Source organism: Hemitrygon akajei, chromosome 10 (genome assembly GCF_048418815.1).
Source record: "Hemitrygon akajei chromosome 10, sHemAka1.3, whole genome shotgun sequence".
Lineage (NCBI taxonomy): Eukaryota > Metazoa > Chordata > Chondrichthyes > Myliobatiformes > Dasyatidae > Hemitrygon > Hemitrygon akajei.
Genome location: NC_133133.1, coordinates 83,604,271 through 83,620,744, shown reverse-complemented (window position 1 = coordinate 83,620,744; position 16,474 = coordinate 83,604,271).

Below are 16,474 nucleotides of genomic sequence, written 5' to 3'. Positions count from 1 at the left end.
GTAACTGTTAGATAGATACAGTACATCACATACATTGGTGCTTCAGTAACTGTTAGATAGATACAGTACATCACATACATTGGTGTTTCAGTAACTGTTAGATACAGTACATCACATACATTGGTGTCTTCAGTAACTGTTAGATACAGTACATCACATACATTGGTGTTTCAGTAACTGTTAGATACAGTACATCACATACATTGGTGTTTCAGTAACTGTTAGATAGATACAGTAACATCACATACATTGGTGCTTCAGTAACTGTTAGATAGATACAGTACATCACATACATTGGTGCTTCAGTAACTGTTAGATAGATACAGTACATCACATACATTGGTGTTTCAGTAACTGTTAGATACAGTACATCACATACATTGGTGCTTCAGTAACTGTTAGATAGATACAGTACATCACATACATTGGTGTTTCAGTAACTGTTAGATAGATACAGTACATCACATACATTGGTGTTTCAGTAACTGTTAGATACAGTACATCACATACATTGGTGTTTCAGTAACTGTTAGATAGATACAGTACATCACATACATTGGTGTTCAGTAACTGGTTAGATAGATACAGTACATCACATACATTGGTGCTTCAGTAACTGTTAGATAGATACAGTACATCACATACATTGGGTGTTCAGTAACTGTTAGTAGTACAGTACATCACATACATTGGTGCTTCAGTAAACTGTTAGATAGATACAGTACATCACATACATTGGTGCTTCAGTAACTGTTAGATAGATACAGTACATCACATACATTGGTGCTTCAGTAACTGTTAGAGATACAGTACATCACATACATTGGTGTTTCAGTAACTGTTAGATAGATACAGTACATCACATACATTGGTGTTTCAGTAACTGTTAGATAGATACAGTACATCACATACATTGGTGCTTCAGTAACTGTTAGAGATACAGTACATCACATACATTGGTGCTTCAGTAACTGTTAGATAGATACAGTACATCACATACATTGGTGCTTCAGTAACTGTTAGATACAGTACATCACATACATTGGTGTTTCAGTAACTGTTAGATACAGTACATCACATACATTGGTGTTTCAGTAACTGTTAGATACAGTACATCACATACATTGGTGCTTCAGTAACTGTTAGATAGATACAGTACATCACATACATTGGTGTTTCAGTAACTGTTAGATAGATACAGTACATCACATACATTGGTGCTTCAGTAACTGTTAGATACAGTACATCACATACATTGGTGTTTCAGTAACTGTTAGATAGACAGTACATCACATACATTGGTGTTTCAGTAACTGTTAGATACAGTACATCACATACATTGGTGCTTTCAGTAACTGTTAGATAGATACAGTACATCACATACATTGGTGCTTCAGTAACTGTTAGATAGATACAGTACATCACATACATTGGTGTTTCAGTAACTGTTAGATAGATACAGTACATCACATACATTGGTGTTTCAGTAACTGTTAGATACAGTACATCACATACATTGGTGTTTCAGTAACTGTTAGATAGAACAGTACATCACATACATTGGTGTCTTCAGTAACTGTTAGATACAGTACATCACATACATTGGTGTTTCAGTAACTGTTAGATAGATACAGTACATCACATACATTGGTGCTTCAGTAACTGTTAGATACAGTACATCACATACATTGGTGTTTCAGTAACTGTTAGATAGATACAGTACATCACATACATTGGTGTTTCAGTAACTGTTAGATAGATACAGTACATCACATACATTGGTGCTTCAGTAACTGTTAGATAGATACAGTACATCACATACATTGGTGCTTCAGTAACTGTTAGATACAGTACATCACATACATTGGTGTTTCAGTAACTGTTAGATAGATACAGTACATCACATACATTGGTGTTTCAGTAACTGTTAGATAGATACATGTACATCACATACATTGGTGCTTCAGTAACTGTTAGATAGATACAGTACATCACATACATTGGTGCTTTAAGTAACTGTTAGATAGATACAGTACATCACATACATTGGTGCTTCAGTAACTGTTAGATACAGTACATCACATACATTGGTGTTTCAGTAACTGTTAGATAGATACAGTACATCACATACATTGGTGTTTCAGTAACTGTTAGATAGATACAGTACATCACATACATTGGTGTTTCAGTAACTGTTAGATACAGTACATCACATACATTGGTGCTTCAGTAACTGTTAGATAGATACAGTACATCACATACATTGGTGCTTCAGTAACTGTTAGATAGATACAGTACATCACATACATTGGTGCTTCAGTAACTGTTAGATACAGTACATCACATACATTGGTGTTTCAGTAACTGTTAGATAGATACAGTACATCACATACATTGGTGTTTCAGTAACTGTTAGATAGATACAGTACATCACATACATTGGTGCTTCAGTAACTGTTAGATAGATACAGTACATCACATACATTGGTGCTTCAGTAACTGTTAGATACAGTACATCACATACATTGGTGTTTCAGTAACTGTTAGATAGATACAGTACATCACATACATTGGTGCTTTCAGTAACTGTATAGATACAGTACATCACATACATTGGTGTTTCAGTAACTGTTAGATAGATACAGTACATCACATACATTGGTGCTTCAGTAACTGTTAGATAGATACAGTACATCACATACATTGGTGTTTCAGTAACTGTTAGATAGATACAGTACATCACATACATTGGTGCTTCAGTAACTGTTAGATACAGTACATCACATACATTGGTGTTTCAGTAACTGTTAGATAGATACAGTACATCACATACATTGGTGTTCAGTAACTGTTAGATAGATACAGTACATCACATACATTGGTGTTTCAGTAACTGTTAGATAGATACAGTACATCACATACATTGGTGCTTCAGTAACTGTTAGATACAGTACATCACATACATTGGTGTTTCAGTAACTGTTAGATAGATACAGTACATCACATACATTGGTGTTTCAGTAACTGTTAGATAGATACAGTACATCACATACATTGGTGTTTCAGTAACTGTTAGATAGATACAGTACATCACATACATTGGTGCTTCAGTAACTGTTAGATACAGTACATCACATACATTGGTGCTTCAGTAACTGTTAGATAGATACAGTACATCACATACATTGGTGCTTTCAGTAACTGTTAGATAGATACAGTACATCACATACATTGGTGTTTCAGTAACTGTTAGATAGATACAGTACATCACATACATTGGTGTTTCAGTAACTGTTAGATAGATACAGTACATCACATACATTGGTGCTTCAGTAACTGTTAGATACAGTACATCACATACATTGGTGCTTCAGTAACTGTTAGATACAGTACATCACATACATTGGTGCTTCAGTAACTGTTAGATAGATACAGTACATCACATACATTGGTGTTTAAGTAACTGTTAGATAGATACAGTACATCACATACATTGGTGCTTCAGTAACTGTTAGATACAGTACATCACATACATTGGTGTTTCAGTAACTGTTAGATACAGTACATCACATACATTGGTGCTTCAGTAACTGTTAGATAGATACAGTACATCACATACATTGTGTTTCAGTAACTGTTAGATACAGTACATCACATACATTGGTGCTTCAGTAACTGTTAGATAGATACAGTACATCACATACATTGGTGTTTCAGTAACTGTTAGATAGATACAGTACATCACATACATTGGTGTTTCAGTAACTGTTAGATACAGTACATCACATACATTGGTGCTTCAGTAACTGTTAGATAGATACAGTACATCACATACATTGGTGCTTCAGTAACTGTTAGATACAGTACATCACATACATTGGTGTTTCAGTAACTGTTAGATACAGTACATCACATACATTGGTGTTTCAGTAACTGTTAGGATACAGTACATCACATACATTGGTGCTTCAGTAACTGTTAGATAGATACAGTACATCACATACATTGGTGCTTCAGTAACTGTTAGATACAGTACATCACATACATTGGTGTTTCAGTAACTGTTAGATACAGTACATCACATACATTGGTGCTTCAGTAACTGTTAGATACAGTACATCACATACATTGGTGCTTCAGTAACTGTTAGATAGATACAGTACATCACATACATTGGTGTTTCAGTAACTGTTAGATACAGTACATCACATACATTGGTGTTTCAGTAACTGTTAGATACAGTACATCACATACATTGGTGCTTCAGTAACTGTTAGATAGATACAGTACATCACATACATTGGTGCTTCAGTAACTGTTAGATAGATACAGTACATCACATACATTGGTGCTTCAGTAACTGTTAGATACAGTACATCACATACATTGGTGCTTCAGTAACTGTTAGATAGATACAGTACATCACATACATTGGTGTTTCAGTAACTGTTAGATAGATACAGTACATCACATACATTGGTGTTTCAGTAACTGTTAGATAGATACAGTACATCACATACATTGGTGTTCAGTAACTGTTAGATACAGTACATCACATACATTGGTGCTTCAGTAACTGTTAGATAGATACAGTACATCACATACATTGGTGTTTCAGTAACTGTTAGATAGATACAGTACATCACATACATTGGTGTTTCAGTAACTGTTAGATACAGTACATCACATACATTGGTGCTTCAGTAACTGTTAGATAGATACAGTACATCACATACATTGGTGCTTCAGTAACTGTTAGATACAGTACATCACATACATTGGTGCTTCAGTAACTGTTAGATAGATACAGTACATCACATACATTGGTGCTTCAGTAACTGTTAGAAGATACAGTACATCACATACATTGGTGTTTCAGTACTGTTAGATACAGTACATCACATACATTGGTGCTTCAGTAACTGTTAGATAGATACAGTACATCACATACATTGGTGCTTCAGTAACTGTTAGATACAGTACATCACATACATTGGTGTTTCAGTAACTGTTAGATAGATACAGTACATCACATACATTGGTGTTTCAGTAACTGTTAGATACAGTACATCACATACATTGGTGTTTCAGTAACTGTTAGATACAGTACATCACATACATTGGTGCTTCAGTAACTGTTAGATAGATACAGTACATCACATACATTGGTGCTTCAGTAACTGTTAGATACAGTACATCACATACATTGGTGCTTCAGTAACTGTTAGATAGATACAGTACATCACATACATTGGTGCTTTCAGTAACTGTTAGATACAGTACATCACATACATTGGTGTTTCAGTAACTGTTAGATACAGTACATCACATACATTGGTGTTTCAGTAACTGTTAGATACAGTACATCACATACATTGGTGTTTCAGTAACTGTTAGATAGATACAGTACATCACATACATTGGTGCTTCAGTAACTGTTAGATACAGTACATCACATACATTGGTGTTTCAGTAACTGTTAGATAGATACAGTACATCACATACATTGGTGTTTCAGTAACTGTTAGATATACAGTACATCACATACATTGGTGCTTCAGTAACTGTTAGATAGATACAGTACATCACATACATTGGTGTTTCAGTAACTGTTAGATACAGTACATCACATACATTGGTGTTTCAGTAACTGTTAGATACAGTACATCACATACATTGGTGCTTCAGTAACTGTTAGATACAGTACATCACATACATTGGTGTTTCAGTAACTGTTAGATAGATACAGTACATCACATACATTGGTGCTTCAGTAACTGTTAGATAGATACAGTACATCACATACATTGGTGTTTCAGTAACTGTTAGATAGATACAGTACATCACATACATTGGTGTTTCAGTAACTGTTTAGATACAGTACATCACATACATTGGTGTTTCAGTAACTGTTAGATAGATACAGTACATCACATACATTGGTGTTTCAGTAACTGTTAGATAACAGTACATCACATACATTGGTGTTTCAGTAACTGTTAGATACAGTACATCACATACATTGGTGCTTCAGTAACTGTTAGATAGATACAGTACATCACATACATTGGTGATACAGTACATCACATACATTGGTGCTTCAGTAACTGTTAGATACAGTACATCACATACATTGGTGCTTCAGTAACTGTTAGATAGATACAGTACATCACATACATGGTGCTTCAGTAACTGTTAGATACAGTACATCACATACATTGGTGTTTCAGTAACTGTTAGATACAGTACATCACATACATTGGTGTTTCAGTAACTGTTAGATACAGTACATCACATACATTGGTGTTTCAGTAACTGTTAGATACAGTACATCACATACATTGGTGGTTCAGTAACTGTTAGATACAGTACATCACATACATTGGTGCTTCAGTAACTGTTAGATAGATACAGTACATCACATTCATTGGTGCTTCAGTAACTGTTAGATAGATACAGTACATCACATACATTGGTGTTTCAGTAACTGTTAGATACAGTACATCACATACATTGGTGTTTCAGTAACTGTTAGATACAGTACATCACATACATTGGTGTTTCAGTAACTGTTAGATACAGTACCTCACATACATGGTTGCTTCAGTAACTGTTAGATAGATACAGTACATCACATACATTGGTGCTTCAGTAACTGTTAGATACAGTACATCACAGACATTGGTGTTTCAGTAACTGTTAGATACAGTACATCACATACATTGGTGCTTCAGTAACTGTTAGATAGATACAGTACATCACATACATTGGTGCTTCAGTAACTGTTTAGATACAGTACATCACATACATTGGTGCTTCAGTAACTGTTAGATACAGTACATCACATACATTGGTGCTTCAGTAACTGTTAGATAGATACAGTACATCACATACATTGGTGCTTCAGTAACTGTTAGATACAGTACATCACATACATTGGTGTTTCAGTAACTGTTAGATAGATACAGTACATCACATACATTGTGTTTCAGTAACTGTTAGATACAGTACATCACATACATTGGTGCTTCAGTAACTGTTAGATACAGTACATCACATACATTGGTGCTTCAGTAACTGTTAGATAGATACAGTACATCACATACATTGGTGTTTCAGTAACTGTTAGATAGATACAGTACATCACATACATTGGTGTTTCAGTAACTGTTAGATACAGTACATCACATACATTGGTGCTTCAGTAACTGTTAGATACAGTACATCACATACATTGGTGCTTCAGTAACTGTTAGATACAGTACATCACATACATTGGTGTTCAGTAACTGTTAGATCAGTACATCACATACATTGGTGTTTCAGTAACTGTTAGATACAGTACATCACATACATTGGTGTTTCAGTAACTGTTAGATACAGTACATCACATACATTGGTGTTTCAGTAACTGTTAGATAGATACAGTACATCACATACATTGGTGCTTCAGTAACTGTTAGATAGAAACAGTACATCACATACATTGGTGCTTCAGTAACTGTTAGATACAGTACATCACATACATTGGTGTTTCAGTAACTGTTAGATACAGTACATCACATACATTGTGTTTCAGTAACTGTTAGATACAGTACATCACATACATTGGTGTTTCAGTAACTGTTAGATAGATACAGTACATCACATACATTGGTGTTTCAGTAACTGTTAGATACAGTACATCACATACATTGGTGTTTCAGTAACTGTTAGATAGATACAGTACATCACATACATTGGTGCTTCAGTAACTGTTAGATACAGTACATCACATACATTGGTGTTTCAGTAACTGTTAGATACAGTACATCACATACATTGGTGTTTCAGTAACTGTTAGATAGATACAGTACATCACATACATTGGTGCTTCAGTAACTGTTAGATACAGTACATCACATACATTGGTGTTTCAGTAACTGTTAGATAGATACAGTACATCACATACATTGGTGCTTCAGTAACTGTTAGATAGATACAGTACATCACATACATTGGTGCTTCAGTAACTGTTAGATACAGTACATCACATACATTGGTGTTTCAGTAACTGTTAGATAGATTACAGTACATCACATACATTGGTGTTTCAGTAACTGTTAGATACAGTACATCACATACATTGGTGTTTCAGTAACTGTTAGATACAGTACATCACATACATTGGTGCTTCAGTAACTGTTAGATAGATACAGTACATCACATACATTGGTGCTTCAGTAACTGTTAGATACAGTACATCACATACATTGGGTGCTTCAGTAACTGTTAGATAGATACAGTACATCACATACATTGGTGCTTCAGTAACTGTTAGATACAGTACATCACATACATTGGTGTTTCAGTAACTGTTAGATACAGTACATCACATACATTGGTGTTTCAGTAACTGTTAGATACAGTACATCACATACATTGGTGTTTCAGTAACTGTTAGATAGATACAGTACATCACATACATTGGTGCTTCAGTAACTGTTAGATAGATACAGTACATCACATACATTGGTGTTTCAGTAACTGTTAGATAGATACAGTACATCACATACATTGGTGTTTCAGTAACTGTTAGATACAGTACATCACATACATTGGTGTTTCAGTAACTGTTAGATAGATACAGTACATCACATACATTGGTGTTTCAGTAACTGTTAGATACAGTACATCACATACATTGGTGTTTCAGTAACTGTTAGATAGATACAGTACATCACATACATTGGTGCTTCAGTAACTGTTAGATACAGTACATCACATACATTGGTGTTTCAGTAACTGTTAGATAGATACAGTACATCACATACATTGGTGTTTCAGTAACTGTTAGATCAGATACAGTACATCACATACATTGGTGTTTCAGTAACTGTTAGATAGATACAGTACATCACATACATTGGTGCTTCAGTAACTGTTAGATACAGTACATCACATACATTGGTGTTTCAGTAACTGTTAGATAGATACAGTACATCACATACATTGGTGTTTCAGTAACTGTTAGATAGATACTGTACATCACATACATTGGTGCTTCAGTAACTGTTAGATAGATACAGTACATCACATACATTGGTGTTTAAGTAACTGTTAGATAGATACAGTACATCACATACATTGGTGTTTCAGTAACTGTTAGATACAGTACATCACATACATTGGTGTTTAAGTAACTGTTAGATAGATACAGTACATCACATACATTGGTGCTTCAGTAAACTGTTAGATACAGTACATCACATACATTGGTGTTTCAGTAACTGTTAGATAGATACAGTACATCACATACATTGGTGTTTCAGTAACTGTTAGATAGATACAGTACATCACATACATTGGTGTTTAACTAACTGTTAGATACAGTACATCACATACATTGGTGCTTCAGTAACTGTTAGATAGATACAGTACATCACATACATTGGTGTTTAAGTAACTGTTAGATAGATACAGTACATCACATACATTGGTGTTTCAGTAACTGTTAGATACAGTACATCACATACATTGGTGTTTCAGTAACTGTTAGATAGATACAGTACATCACATACATTGGTGTTTCAGTAACTGTTAGATAGATACAGTACATCACATACATTGGTGTTTCAGTAACTGTTAGATAGATACAGTACATCACATACATTGGTGCTTCAGTAACTGTTAGATAGATACAGTACATCACATACATTGGTGTTTCAGTAACTGTTAGATAGATACAGTACATCACATACATTGGTGCTTCAGTAACTGTTAGATACAGTACATCACATACATTGGTGTTTAAGTAACTGTTACATAGATACAGTACATCACATACATTGGTGTTTCAGTAACTGTTAGATAGATACAGTACATCACATACATTGGTGCTTCAGTAACTGTTAGATAGATACAGTACATCACATACATTGGTGCTTCAGTAACTGTTAGATACAGTACATCACATACATTGGTGTTTAAGTAACTGTTAGATAGATACAGTACATCACATACATTGGTGTTTAAGTAACTGTTAGATAGATACAGTACATCACATACATTGGTGTTTAACTAACTGTTAGATAGATACAGTACATCACATACATTGGTGTTTCAGTATCTGTTAGATACAGTACATCACATACATTGGTGCTTCAGTAACTGTTAGATAGATACAGTACATCACATACATTGGTGTTTCAGTATCTGTTAGATACAGTACATCACATACATTGGTGCTTCAGTAACTGTTAGATAGATACAGTACATCACATACATTGGTGCTTCAGTAACTGTTAGATAGATACAGTACATCACATACATTGGTGTTTCAGTAACTGTTAGATAGATACAGTACATCACATACATTGGTGTTTCAGTAACTGTTAGATAGATACAGTACATCACATACATTGGTGCTTCAGTAACTGTTAGATACAGTACATCACATACATTGGTGCTTCAGTAACTGTTAGATACAGTACATCACATACATTGGTGCTTCAGTAACTGTTAGATAGATACAGTACATCACATACATTGGTGTTTAACTAACTGTTAGATAGATACAGTACATCACATACATTGGTGCTTCAGTAACTGTTAGATACAGTACATCACATACATTGGTGTTTCAGTAACTGTTAGATACAGTACATCACATACATTGGTGTTTAAGTAACTGTTAGATACAGTACATCACATACATTGGTGTTTCAGTAACTGTTAGATACAGTACATCACATACATTGGTGCTTCAGTAACTGTTAGATAGATACAGTACATCACATACATTGGTGCTTCAGTAACTGTTAGATACAGTACATCACATACATTGGTGCTTCAGTAACTGTTAGATAGATACAGTACATCACATACATTGGTGCTTCAGTAACTGTTAGATAGATACAGTACATCACATACATTGGTGCTTCAGTAACTGTTAGATACAGTACATCAGATACATTGGTGTTTCAGTAACTGTTAGATACAGTACATCACATACATTGGTGTTTCAGTAACTGTTAGATACAGTACATCACATACATTGGTGTTTCAGTAACTGTTAGATACAGTACATCACATACATTGGTGCTTCAGTAACTGTTAGATAGATACAGTACATCACATACATTGGTGCTTCAGTAACTGTTAGATACAGTACATCACATACATTGGTGTTTCAGTAACTGTTAGATACAGTACATCACATACATTGGTGCTTCAGTAACTGTTAGATACAGTACATCACATACATTGGTGCTTCAGTAACTGTTAGATAGATACAGTACATCACATACATTGGTGCTTCAGTAACTGTTAGATACAGTACATCACATACATTGGTGTTTCAGTAACTGTTAGATAGATACAGTACATCACATACATTGGTGCTTCAGTAACTGTTAGATAGATACAGTACATCACATACATTGGTGCTTCAGTAACTGTTAGATAGATACAGTACATCACATACATTGGTGCTTCAGTAACTGTTAGATACAGTACATCACATACATTGGTGCTTCAGTAACTGTTAGATAGATACAGTACATCACATACATTGGTGCTTCAGTAACTGTTAGATACAGTACATCACATACATTGGTGTTTCAGTAACTGTTAGATACAGTACATCACATACATTGGTGTTTCAGTAACTGTTAGATACAGTACATCACATACATTGGTGCTTCAGTAACTGTTAGATACAGTACATCACATACATTGGTGTTTCAGTAACTGTTAGATACAGTACATCACATACATTGGTGTTTCAGTAACTGTTAGATACAGTACATCACATACATTGGTGTTTCAGTAACTGTTAGATACAGTACATCACATACATTGGTGCTTCAGTAACTGTTAGATACAGTACATCACATACATTGGTGCTTCAGTAACTGTTAGATAGATACAGTACATCACATACATTGGTGTTTCAGTAACTGTTAGATACAGTACATCACATACATTGGTGTTTCAGTAACTGTTAGATACAGTACATCACATACATTGGTGTTTCAGTAACTGTTAGATACAGTACATCACATACATTGGTGTTTCAGTAACTGTTAGATAGATACAGTACATCACATACATTGGTGCTTCAGTAACTGTTAGATAGATACAGTACATCACATACATTGGTGTTTCAGTAACTGTTAGATAGATACAGTACATCACATACATTGGTGTTTCAGTAACTGTTAGATACAGTACATCACATACATTGGTGTTTCAGTAACTGTTAGATAGATACAGTACATCACATACATTGGTGTTTCAGTAACTGTTAGATACAGTACATCACATACATTGGTGTTTCAGTAACTGTTAGATACAGTACATCACATACATTGGTGCTTCAGTAACTGTTAGATAGATACAGTACATCACATACATTGGTGCTTCAGTAACTGTTAGATACAGTACATCACATACATTGGTGTTTCAGTAACTGTTAGATAGATACAGTACATCACATACATTGGTGCTTCAGTAACTGTTAGATAGATACAGTACATCACATACATTGGTGTTTCAGTAACTGTTAGATACAGTACATCACATACATTGGTGTTTAAGTAACTGTTAGATAGATACAGTACATCACATACATTGGTGCTTCAGTAACTGTTAGATAGATACAGTACATCACATACATTGGTGCTTCAGTAACTGTTAGATAGATACAGTACATCACATACATTGGTGCTTCAGTAACTGTTAGATACAGTACATCACATACATTGGTGTTTCAGTAACTGTTAGATAGATACAGTACATCACATACATTGGTGCTTCAGTAACTGTTAGATAGATACAGTACATCACATACATTGGTGCTTCAGTAACTGTTAGATACAGTACATCACATACATTGGTGCTTCAGTAACTGTTAGATAGATACAGTACATCACATACATTGGTGCTTCAGTAACTGTTAGATACATTACATCACATACATTGGTGTTTCAGTAACTGTTAGATACAGTACATCACATTCATTGGTGTTTCAGTAACTGTTAGATACAGTACATCACATACATTGGTGTTTCAGTAACTGTTAGATAGATACAGTACATCACATACATTGGTGCTTCAGTAACTGTTAGATAGATACAGTACATCACATACATTGGTGTTTCAGTAACTGTTAGATAGATACAGTACATCACATACATTGGTGCTTCAGTAACTGTTAGATAGATACAGTACATCACATACATTGGTGTTTCAGTAACTGTTAGATACAGTACATCACATACATTGGTGCTTCAGTAACTGTTAGATACAGTACATCACATACATTGGTGCTTCAGTAACTGTTAGATAGATACAGTACATCACATACATTGGTGTTTCAGTAACTGTTAGATACAGTACATCACATACATTGGTGTTTCAGTAACTGTTAGATACAGTACATCACATACATTGGTGTTTCAGTAACTGTTAGATACAGTACATCACATACATTGGTGTTTCAGTAACTGTTAGATAGATACAGTACATCACATACATTGGTGCTTCAGTAACTGTTAGATAGATACAGTACATCACATACATTGGTGTTTCAGTAACTGTTAGATAGATACAGTACATCACATACATTGGTGTTTCAGTAACTGTTAGATACAGTACATCACATACATTGGTGTTTCAGTAACTGTTAGATAGATACAGTACATCACATACATTGGTGTTTCAGTAACTGTTAGATACAGTACATCACATACATTGGTGTTTCAGTAACTGTTAGATACAGTACATCACATACATTGGTGCTTCAGTAACTGTTAGATAGATACAGTACATCACATACATTGGTGCTTCAGTAACTGTTAGATACAGTACATCACATACATTGGTGTTTCAGTAACTGTTAGATAGATACAGTACATCACATACATTGGTGCTTCAGTAACTGTTAGATAGATACAGTACATCACATACATTGGTGTTTCAGTAACTGTTAGATACAGTACATCACATACATTGGTGTTTAAGTAACTGTTAGATAGATACAGTACATCACATACATTGGTGCTTCAGTAACTGTTAGATAGATACAGTACATCACATACATTGGTGCTTCAGTAACTGTTAGATAGATACAGTACATCACATACATTGGTGCTTCAGTAACTGTTAGATACAGTACATCACATACATTGGTGTTTCAGTAACTGTTAGATAGATACAGTACATCACATACATTGGTGCTTCAGTAACTGTTAGATAGATACAGTACATCACATACATTGGTGCTTCAGTAACTGTTAGATACAGTACATCACATACATTGGTGCTTCAGTAACTGTTAGATAGATACAGTACATCACATACATTGGTGCTTCAGTAACTGTTAGATACAGTACATCACATACATTGGTGTTTCAGTAACTGTTAGATACAGTACATCACATTCATTGGTGTTTCAGTAACTGTTAGATACAGTACATCACATACATTGGTGTTTCAGTAACTGTTAGATAGATACAGTACATCACATACATTGGTGCTTCAGTAACTGTTAGATAGATACAGTACATCACATACATTGGTGTTTCAGTAACTGTTAGATAGATACAGTACATCACATACATTGGTGTTTCAGTAACTGTTAGATACAGTACATCACATACATTGGTGTTTCAGTAACTGTTAGATAGATACAGTACATCACATACATTGGTGTTTCAGTAACTGTTAGATACAGTACATCACATACATTGGTGTTTCAGTAACTGTTAGATAGATACAGTACATCACATACATTGGTGCTTCAGTAACTGTTAGATACAGTACATCACATACATTGGTGTTTCAGTAACTGTTAGATACAGTACATCACATACATTGGTGTTTCAGTAACTGTTAGATAGATACAGTACATCACATACATTGGTGCTTCAGTAACTGTTAGATACAGTACATCACATACATTGGTGTTTCAGTAACTGTTAGATAGATACAGTACATCACATACATTGGTGCTTCAGTAACTGTTAGATAGATACAGTACATCACATACATTGGTGCTTCAGTAACTGTTAGATACAGTACATCACATACATTGGTGTTTCAGTAACTGTTAGATAGATACAGTACATCACATACATTGGTGTTTCAGTAACTGTTAGATACAGTACATCACATACATTGGTGCTTCAGTAACTGTTAGATAGATACAGTACATCACATACATTGGTGCTTCAGTAACTGTTAGATACAGTACATCACATACATTGGTGCTTCAGTAACTGTTAGATAGATACAGTACATCACATACATTGGTGCTTCAGTAACTGTTAGATACAGTACATCACATACATTGGTGTTTCAGTAACTGTTAGATACAGTACATCACATACATTGGTGTTTCAGTAACTGTTAGATACAGTACATCACATACATTGGTGTTTCAGTAACTGTTAGATAGATACAGTACATCACATACATTGGTGCTTCAGTAACTGTTAGATAGATACAGTACATCACATACATTGGTGTTTCAGTAACTGTTAGATAGATACAGTACATCACATACATTGGTGTTTCAGTAACTGTTAGATACAGTACATCACATACATTGGTGTTTCAGTAACTGTTAGATAGATACAGTACATCACATACATTGGTGTTTCAGTAACTGTTAGATACAGTACATCACATACATTGGTGTTTCAGTAACTGTTAGATAGATACAGTACATCACATACATTGGTGCTTCAGTAACTGTTAGATACAGTACATCACATACATTGGTGTTTCAGTAACTGTTAGATAGATACAGTACATCACATACATTGGTGTTTCAGTAACTGTTAGATAGATACAGTACATCACATACATTGGTGTTTCAGTAACTGTTAGATAGATACAGTACATCACATACATTGGTGCTTCAGTAACTGTTAGATAGATACAGTACATCACATACATTGGTGCTTCAGTAACTGTTAGATAGATACAGTACATCACATACATTGGTGTTTAAGTAACTGTTAGATAGATACAGTACATCACATACATTGGTGCTTCAGTAACTGTTAGATACAGTACATCACATACATTGGTGTTTCAGTAACTGTTAGATAGATACAGTACATCACATACATTGGTGTTTCAGTAACTGTTAGATAGATACAGTACATCACATACATTGGTGTTTAACTAACTGTTAGATACAGTACATCACATACATTGGTGTTTCAGTAACTGTTAGATAGATACAGTACATCACATACATTGGTGCTTCAGTAACTGTTAGATAGATACAGTACATCAGATACATTGGTGCTTCAGTAACTGTTAGATACAGTACATCACATACATTGGTGTTTCAGTAACTGTTAGATACAGTACATCACATACATTGGTGTTTCAGTAACTGTTAGATAGATACAGTACATCACATACATTGGTGCTTCAGTAACTGTTAGATAGATACAGTACATCACATACATTGGTGCTT